At 39.6% G+C, this 9,408-nt stretch overlaps 1 long non-coding RNA gene across 1 annotated transcript; it reads right to left on the bottom strand.

Moving 5' to 3' along the window:
• Positions 1 to 6,848: 6,848 nt before the first annotated feature.
• On the bottom strand, positions 6,849 to 9,208 carry LOC116705976 (uncharacterized). Its single transcript, XR_004336101.1, has 3 exons — positions 9,135 to 9,208; positions 7,865 to 7,868; positions 6,849 to 6,859 (listed from the first exon to the last, which is right to left on the bottom strand). It is a non-coding gene; the product is annotated as an uncharacterized LOC116705976 (long non-coding RNA).
• Positions 9,209 to 9,408: the final 200 nt, after the last annotated feature.

Here is a 9,408-nt window from a genome sequence, read left to right as displayed (position 1 = left end):
TGAAAAGTACATCCAAATCAAAGGGATGATTAAACCCTCATGTTGTCCTTGGGTCAAACTGACCCGTTTTCAAGAAAAAAATGTTTGTCACAAAAAAATGGGCGCCGAAAATGTCAACATTAAAAATATCAAAAAACTTTGGAAAACATCAAAAACGTCCAAAAAAAAAGCACCCACAACATTGAAAAAGTGACAAAAATGTCGGAAAAAACTAATAATGTTGAAAAACTGTGACCGTTGTTGACGGGAAGACAACACAAGGGTTAAATGTGAAACTGGGTAGATCATCAAGATGGTGTACGACTTGACTTGTGACTTGAAGGTTAAGACTTGGGACTCGCTTGCGACTTGCATGTGTGACTTACTCCAACCCATGCTGATTAGATATTGTACGTCAAGTTGGAAATTAAAGAAAGAGTTGAGACGTGTTTTCTAGGCAATTATGCACTTTGTATCCGCACGGTGTATATTTGACAACGGGGTCAATGTGCTTCACGAGAGGGATGAAGAGTTGTCCCACGTCATTGGACTGGGCTCATGTAACGACGGGGAAGACACATTTTTTAAAGGAGACTGTACAATGCAGTTGCAAGCTTTAAAATAATGGCATGTGGAAACACACTGTTCCAAAAGGTCTAGCCAAGAGCAATCTGAAAAACATTTACCTCAATTTCACTGTTACGGCCTGGATCTATCCAGAGCCCTGTTACCATGTGAACTCCAGGCAATGTCTGGAGAATTAGATCCGGACATTGCCCTTTCACACGTGTACACGCATTCAGATGCACTCTCACTTCATGGAAATACTGTATTTGGTTTAGATGATTGGTGGCGTCTGGGTAGAGCGTGCAGTCAATTTGTAAGGAACAGAGTCTCTGGTCATTACTTGAATTTGTCTCGAATTTGAGTTTTCTGCACTGGCCCTTACCAACAGAAGTTTTGGAATCTAGTCATATCTCCAGTTCCTTGGCGTCTTTGTGTAAATCCCCTTTCTTCCTCTTCTCTTTTGGATGTTTGTTTTTTCTGGTTACCGCACGAAAGAAACGTCTCGCTGTGTGAATGCCCTGCTCAATCACACAATACATTACACTTTGTGCTAGGGGGTTGGCAGGGCAAAGACCATTTAGTGTCCGATCCACCTGATTTGGACATTTGTTGTTGTTAAAACATTTACAAGAATGTCTTAATACGTTCAGCGTTGCAGTGCATGTGTGAAACGGGCTCAGGTCTTCTTGAGGCTACTCCACCTCTCTTGTTCTCCAATGAACACTCCAGCCTCCATATTTATAATTATCAGTGAAAGCCAGAATAAACAGGCCTATTCAGGCTGTCAGGTTAACACAGTCACTCTGAAGAGGGCTTTCCAAAGAGGGCTTCTCCAGGATGTGGCCTGCTCACTAAGCCAGAGAAAGCTGTCAAGAGCACCATTAAGCCAGGTGCAACGACCAATGAATCTGCCGGTAGAGATGTGTCACTGAGGCCTAATTCCACACACAAGAACAATAGATGGGATGAGAGTGAGAGACCAAGCATGGAATGGTTTGAATGGTATGTGTCCAGCATAAATCTTAGTGAAACTGACCGTATCCAGTGTTTATGTTGAATGTCCTTTATGTGGACACAGTATTATTGGATCTGACACTCGGTGTAACACATTTTCAGCGCTACTGAGATAAAATATTGAATGTTTGATTCAATTGATCATGTCCAAGAGCGCTGAACGCAGTATTAAGTGCTTGCTTTCTATATGATATAAATTGTTTACTGTCTTTTAGTCAGTTTTAGTCTTATATTGAATGTCTTATGTAAAGCACTTTGTGGAAAGCGCTATATAAATACATTGTACTTACCGGTACTTACTTATTTGTGAACAGGAAATTAAATGTCTACATTCTGGCATTAAAAGTGTGAAAGATTGATTATCAACTACATGAGCTCTGTCTTTGTATTGACAACTTGACATTGACCAGGACGACATTATCAGAAGATGTATTTGTCATGATAACTTGACATTAATTTAGGTCTCTAACCTTGCACATCTAATTTTGATAATCATTATGTCAACATGTCATGAATATGAAAAGAGGTGGATTTTCTGTCAATGCCAAGTTTTATTGACAAAGATATCCCCAGGTAATGCCATCCTATTTAATGTCATGTTGTCTTAATAATGACACTCCAAGGAAATTTGTTGTCAAGTTGTCATGACAAATACATCTTTTGCTAACTGGTCATCATCATCCTGGTTAATGTCAAGTTGTAATTACAAAGACACCCCAAACAAATTTTATGTCAAGTTGTCATGACAAATACATCTTCTGGTAATGCCATCCTGGTTATTGTTAAGTTGTCATTACAAAGACATCCCAAACAAATTTAATGTCAACTTGTCATAATCAAGACAAGCCAAACAATGTCAACTTGTCATGACAAAAAACGAATGACACTTAATGACAGAAGTAATAAACATTTATGACTTGTGTATAAGGTTTAGGACATGTTCACGACAGTGTCATGTCACAGTTATGACAGTGTCATGTCACGATTATGTCAATACTGTCCAGTAAAGTGTTGCTGATAGTTTTAGATGTCATAGTGAGTGGTTGAAATCAAAACCTAATTTAGAACTTTTTTTTGGAATTTTTTTTACAAACCTAGACTGTGCTGCTTTAGGATGAATTCATTGTGTATGCAAGAAAACAGGAGGTGACCCATTTAATCTTTGGAAAGAGGTGTGGTAGCTTTCAGAAAGGTCAGTTCCTCCTTTGGGGGAAAAATGAAGAGGAATCCTTCAAAAGCATTGGAATATGAAAAGCCAGGACCCTCTTTGTGACCAAGCACTTTGTCATTAAAACCTGTAATATTGTAATCAGGGTGGACTTCTGCTTAATCATTGGTAAGAGAAAAAGAAACGGGAGGGTATGGGCGTGACAATCCAGGATCCATAATCCCGAAAAAGTTGAAAAAGCACCACATACTGGCTTGATGTCTTGGCCGCAGAGCTGTGTTAGCCCCTGGTAGGTCTCCATTTTCTTATCAGATAATCAGGTTATGATCCACTCGCCTTTCCAGACGATGATGTCATACCTGCCGGACGGAAAGCAGGAAGAACTCGATATCCATGTCATTATATTACAGATAAATGGATGAATAACCAATGATAACACTGGGCTCCTGCAATCTAATCAAGCTCCTTGGCTGAGTGTGGCTTTGTGCACCGGTGAAGTTAATGTGTTTGCAGAGGAACCTGGCTGCCTGTCTGTTCTCCTAAGCTATCGACCATCTGCTGCTCTTTTGGACAATGGAGGACATTTGTCTCTCTTGCATGCTTGGACCTGTGCATTGCTAATTTGAACGATAAACAATAACACACGGTAAAGAGTAATGGCAGAAATGATTGAAAGGTACCATTGTCACTCCCGGATGTGAGTCAAGTGCAGATTTGAGTCGTGCATGCTCAGAATTAAACGGTTTACGGCATAACGTGTCATACTGACATTTGTAAAATCCATGAAACAATAAACTTTTCTCATTACAAACAATAACAGTAGATGGAAATCATTTTCACGTTTTAGCTATCTATGATTGTTTGATTGCTAACGTTAGCTCAAAACGCCATTCCAGTGACAGCCTTTGTTGTGTTTGATTGCTAGCTTGTAGCTAAGCTAACAGTCATTTTAAAAACGTTTTAGCTCAAAACGCCATACAACTGACAACCTCCATTTTTACTGCATTGGCATTACAGAAGTCTCTCGTTAATTCAATTCAATTCAATTTTATTTATATAGCGCTAAATCCGGTTAGCCTCTTGTATGCTACTTGTCGCAAAGTGACGCATTCATGACTCAAATCTGCATGCGACTTACATCAGGGAGTGACAACCAGTAGCCTATCACGTGTTCATTTAAAAAAAAAAAAAAGAACATTTCAGTGGTTTAAAGCAATAGAACACACATACATAGCAAACTATGATAATGCTGTTGCTACTGCTCAGTGGCGCTGGCAGCAGTAATCATGTAGCACTGTGAGAGACATGTGAGACATGCAACATGTCCAATGATAATGCTTAAATGCACACAGGAGCAGCAGGCAACAGCATCTCTGTTCTGCTCTCTGCTCTGCTCACAGTAATCATTTTCTAATTAATATACATAATTTCACCAATAACCCATCCACTATTGTTCAGAATGTTCATTTGTATGACTCGATCTGTAAATCAACTGGTTGCTGGAAACCCACGGACCGAATTAGCATGTTGTATGAATCACGTGTGTTAACATGGACATGCTAACTGCGGTTATGAGGCTTATCCTGTTGTTTGATCATATTCAGGCTATGATGTTTACATTGCAAACAGAGAAATCCGGTTATTTATATCTCTATACAGGCTCGCTCACAGCTGTCGGCCCTGAGCGCATCAACGTCTCTCTCCTCCCTTTCTCTCTCCCCTTTTCACTCTCTCCTGTTTGTCTCTCTCTCACGCTTCAGCAGGCGGGCCGTTTTTGTACCTACAATGTAATCCTGTCGGCGTCACCGATACTGCCTAACTCAATTTAAAAGGTCAACAGGAGAAATTCCATATCTGATTCTTGCTTGAGGCTTTTTTTAGCCTGTCATACCAGATAGTGACAAACTGTATAGGATTGGTTTTATTTAATTCATACCCACTATATTTTGTGTAATAATACTCTTTTGTGTTGTCCTGAATGATAAATTGCTCATCAATACCCAGTTTTGGTTAGATCTTCCTGGTGCACCACAAGCTCTCATTCCAGTGGGAAATTTCATTGGATTTACCTATGTTGCTTTACTTTTTCTTGATTTCTAAGACACACTTTTCAAAACCCTCACCCATTTTCTCAAAACTGTAAACACAAAACCAAATTCTCTTTAACTATATTCACAAAACACCTTACTGTCTTGGCAAAATCCAACAATGCTTTCCGATCACACTGTCATGCCTTGTCCTATTGTAAAGTTTTGGTTTTTAGTTTGTTTTGTGTTTTCTTTTGTTTTCCATTTCCTGTTTTATTTTGAAACTTGCCTTTTTGTCTCAATTCAGATCTTTGTCCTCCTTCCCGCCTGTGTGATCACCTGTCCCCGCCGCTACGTGTTGCGCCTGCGTCTCATATTGTCCCCCCCGTCTTGTATATTGAAGTTCAGCCTTCCCCTTAGATCGTCTTTTGATTGATTTCCTTTTCCCTATCGTTTCTCAGATACTGTTGCCTTTAAGTTTTATTAGTGCTCTAATGAAACCATTGAACTCTACCTACCTGAGTCAAGCATTTTTGGGTCCATTTTGCTGTGCGTGACACATACACGCAGCCGGTCAATAACTACACACAACAGAGCATTCATTAGACATTACCTCAAACATTCGAGAAGACTGTGCAGGGCATGTAGTTACAGAAACAAAATGTTCACAGTGTTTCTTATAGTAAACACATTTTGCAATGAAAACAAAAAGTATATCACAACGTGTACTGTGAATATCTTGTACACTGCAAGTAGCGCAATTACCACAATATTGAATGTCTCTTCAGTATATTAGGTACTGGTAGAGCAAGTCCAACTGCAAAAGGCCAAAGAAGAAATGAAAAGCACATGACTCTTCTATGCTTCTCTTCATAGTCGTCAGGTTCATCTACCGACCCTCATAGAGCTGGCCCAGGTTTTCCTTGCACCAGGTCTTAGTGATGCTGTTTTAGTTTTAGACAGCCGGGGGACTTCCTTTGACACACTGAGCTCCTCTCTCTTTGTTACAGAGATGCTTGTCACTAATTTAGCTCTGGGGAGTTATTCCCCGGAGTCCTTAAGTTTTTTTGCTGTGGTCCTGTTCCGTCCTGCTGTGCCTTGGAGCCCTGCTGCCCTCCTGTGCCCTGCTACGCCCTGCTACGTCCTGTTATGCCCTGCTACACCCTGCTACACCCTGTAATGCCCTGCTACGCCCTGCTACACCCTGTAATGCCCTGCAGTGCCCTGCTACACCCTGTAACGCCCTGCTACACCCTGTAATGCCCTGCTACACCCTGTAACGCCCTGCTACACCCTGTAACGCCCTGCTATACCCTGTAATGCCCTGCAGTGCCCTGCTACACCATGAACTACTACAACTACTACTTCTAGTCAGTTCTATCATCTTTATTGTTTTACTATAATTGTTGTTCCTATTAATTCCACTGTTCATTGTACCCGTATGACAATAACGGCATTCTATTCTATTCTATTTTATTCTATTCTACCCCCAACCAGTACCGTCCATCCAAGAGCCTGGGTCTGTCCGAGGTTTCTCCCTAAAGGAAGTTTTCCCTCGCTACTGTCACACTAAATGCTTGATCTTGGGGAAATTACTAGAATTGTTGGGTCTAGACCTACTCTATCTGTAAAGTGTCTTGAAATAAAGCATCAAAAAATTGGTAAAACTGACGAATCATTTTTTTTTTTTAAAGCGACAAAAAATTGAAAAAGTGACAAAAACAAATTTAAAAAAAACACTGACAAAAGAATTGGAAAGAATGTGACAAAAAAAAATTGAATAAAATCAACAAAAACGTCAGGAAAATGTTGAAATTTTAACCCAGACAAACACAAAGTCACATGATTAACGGAAGGACAACACGAGGGTCAAGTTGTTTTTGTCTTTATGAAGTTTTTCCACACTTCTTTTATTACACTGTTCAGGAGTAGCGTTCCTTATTCAGGGCAATACGGGCTTTTTATTCTATGGATTAGCGGCTCAACAGAGATTTGATTTCTGGGCAAAAACTACGACATCATTCAACGGGGTAAAGGTCCTATATATACAAAGGGAAATATAGGAAACATGGAAAACAGCTTGAAATGTTCTGCATCTCTTTATCTGTCACAACAGTTTCATTGTATTGTTGTCAGTAGAGCAATAGCGCTTAACTAAGTCAGGACACAAAAAAAGCTAGTAAGTGGACCTATGAGTAGAGATTATTGTGTCTCATACTGTAGACTCTGTTATGGTTTTGGTATATTGCTTTGTTTTCTGTTCCTCCTCTGGTTTTTTGGTTTGGTCTTTTCTTCTCGTGTTTGTGTCCTTATTTCCTTCCTGGTCTTGTGTTGTAGTTTCTGTCTTGTGTTCCCTTGAGTGTCCCTATGTTCTATTTCTTGTTTTATTTTGACAGTCTGGGTCTCTGTCTCGTCCTGTCTAGTATTACCACCTGTCTTCTGTTCTCCCGCCTGTGTGATTGTCGTCCCCGCCCTGATGTCATTCACCTGTTGTATCACCTGTTGCTTGTTTGCTTGTTACCTCTTGTATTTAACCTCTGTGTTCCCTTTGTCTCTTGTCAGGTCGTTTTGGGAGTTTGTGTGCTGGGGTGTTTGTTTGCCGTTTCCTGAGTCCTGTCTTTGTCTCCTGCATTTGGTCTCTTCCCTGTGGTTATTATTTTCCCCATGAGGTTTTTACCTACCTTTGTACCTACCTTTTCCCCTTGAACCTTTTTGAATTGTTGGATTTTGGACTTGTTTTTTGCATTCGTTGGATCCTGTGTTGGTGTGGTCTTTCTGTTGTTGTTTTTTTGTGTGAAAATTAAGCCTTGTGATAGTCCCTCCTGCCAGCCTGCGTGTCTCTGCGTTTGGGTCCTCACTTCCATGAAATCGTAACAGAATCATCATCATAATCTTGAATTCCAAAGTATAGCCCTATTATTTTAGGAAAATGTAGGTGATGCAGCTCTAAAGAAAGAGCCTAAACAATAAAGAACCATAACTCCAGACTTATTTTTACCGCTTTTTAACCCTTGTGTTATACTTGGTTCAAATCGACCCGTTTTCCTATATCAATGTTCTTTTTAACTACCCAAAATAAAACGATGGATTCCACACAACGCATAAGGACAAATCTCTACTTCCATTAATTTTGGGGTGTCTTATTCAATTTTATAGCATTTGAAAAAAAAATGAAGTGGTTTTGAAATAGTATTGAGTAAAAGTTGACATAGTCCTGTCTCTGATTATCTATCAACATACTTTCCTTTAATTTTAGTCAAAATAATTCCTGATTTCTGCTTTTCTAACTCAAACATTTAGGTATAATTTCCTTATGTATTGACTTTAAATCCAAAAAATAAAGTTAGTGTTATGTAGTGTTAAACGTCACAAGTGACTAACACTGAAAAAAAGCGTCAAAAGTGTTGAAAAAAGGGACAAAAACGTAAGAAATAGTTAAAAAATCCAAAAAAAGCATCAACAAAAGTGTTGTTTTTGACGGGAAGACAACACAAGGGTTAGAAAGAACTTCTGAAGTCTTGAAACATCCATTCAATGATAAAAGAATTAGGAAGATGAACTGAATGGCTGATGTTCGCCGTAAACAATTGATCCTCATTTGATTCCGCACTAAATCCATTTTTGAACTTCTTCTCTTCTTCTTCTCTCTTCACATAACAAGGCAGGTTCATATCATGACTTAACTAACATGATTTGTCTTCCTACTTCCTTCTGCAAATCCTAAATCCTCTTAAATCTCGTTGCACAGGCACTGCATTTATGTATGACGACAAAGGCATTCTATTCTATTCTGTTAGGATATAGAGGTCTACAACAAGAGGTATGCCGAAAACATCAACTGTGAGCAGATCAGCACCATAATTCAACAGAAAATGTAATGTAATGGCTGCCTTTTACATGGCTCGTGTGTGTGTGTGTGTGTGTGTGTGTGTGTGTGTGTGTGTGTGTGTGTGTGTGTGTGTGTGTGTGTGTGTGTGTGTGTGTGTGTGTGTGTGTGTGTGTGTGTGTGTGTGTGTGTGTCGGCAGGGATCCACTGGAGCTTGGAAAACACCTTCAGCCTTTTGAAAGTTTTTTACATGTCAAGTCCCATTTTATTCCCACCATCCTGCTACAAAAATGTCATAAACTGTGTTGGAAAGACAAACGCATGCCTATCAATGTCATGGACAAATGGTAAAAGAACTAATAAAAAATGGAAAGGCCATCCATCACTGCCATGACAGGACAGTAATAAGCGCATGAAGCTCCTTTACATCTGCACTGACCTACTCAGTCAGTGTTTGGTTTCCATATTCATGCCATAAACCTTTAAAAATGTTTTCATTTGAACTCTTTTTTTTTTTTATTATTATTGTGGCGAAATAAAAAAAATTCATAACGTTCCCATGGCAAAAGGGGGAAATGGCTGCTCTTGTGTGAAGTAAACGCAACATTTTTCAACTTTCTGCTAAGATATATGCTGTGAAAGTGTGGTGTATTTGAAAAAATGCGGCCCAGCAAAAATATGCGGACGTTGGCTGATTACGCATTGATTTATGCCATCACATAATGGCGTTTTTCTGGAGGGACTGGTTTATGAGGACTATGGTTACCTGGTCATCAGATCTCTGCAGGGTAAAGCCAGACAGCTAGCTAGACTATCTGTCCAATCTG

This window comes from Etheostoma spectabile, chromosome 18 (genome assembly GCF_008692095.1).
Source record: "Etheostoma spectabile isolate EspeVRDwgs_2016 chromosome 18, UIUC_Espe_1.0, whole genome shotgun sequence".
NCBI lineage: Eukaryota > Metazoa > Chordata > Actinopteri > Perciformes > Percidae > Etheostoma > Etheostoma spectabile.
This window is presented reverse-complemented; position numbering and strand designations above follow the sequence as displayed.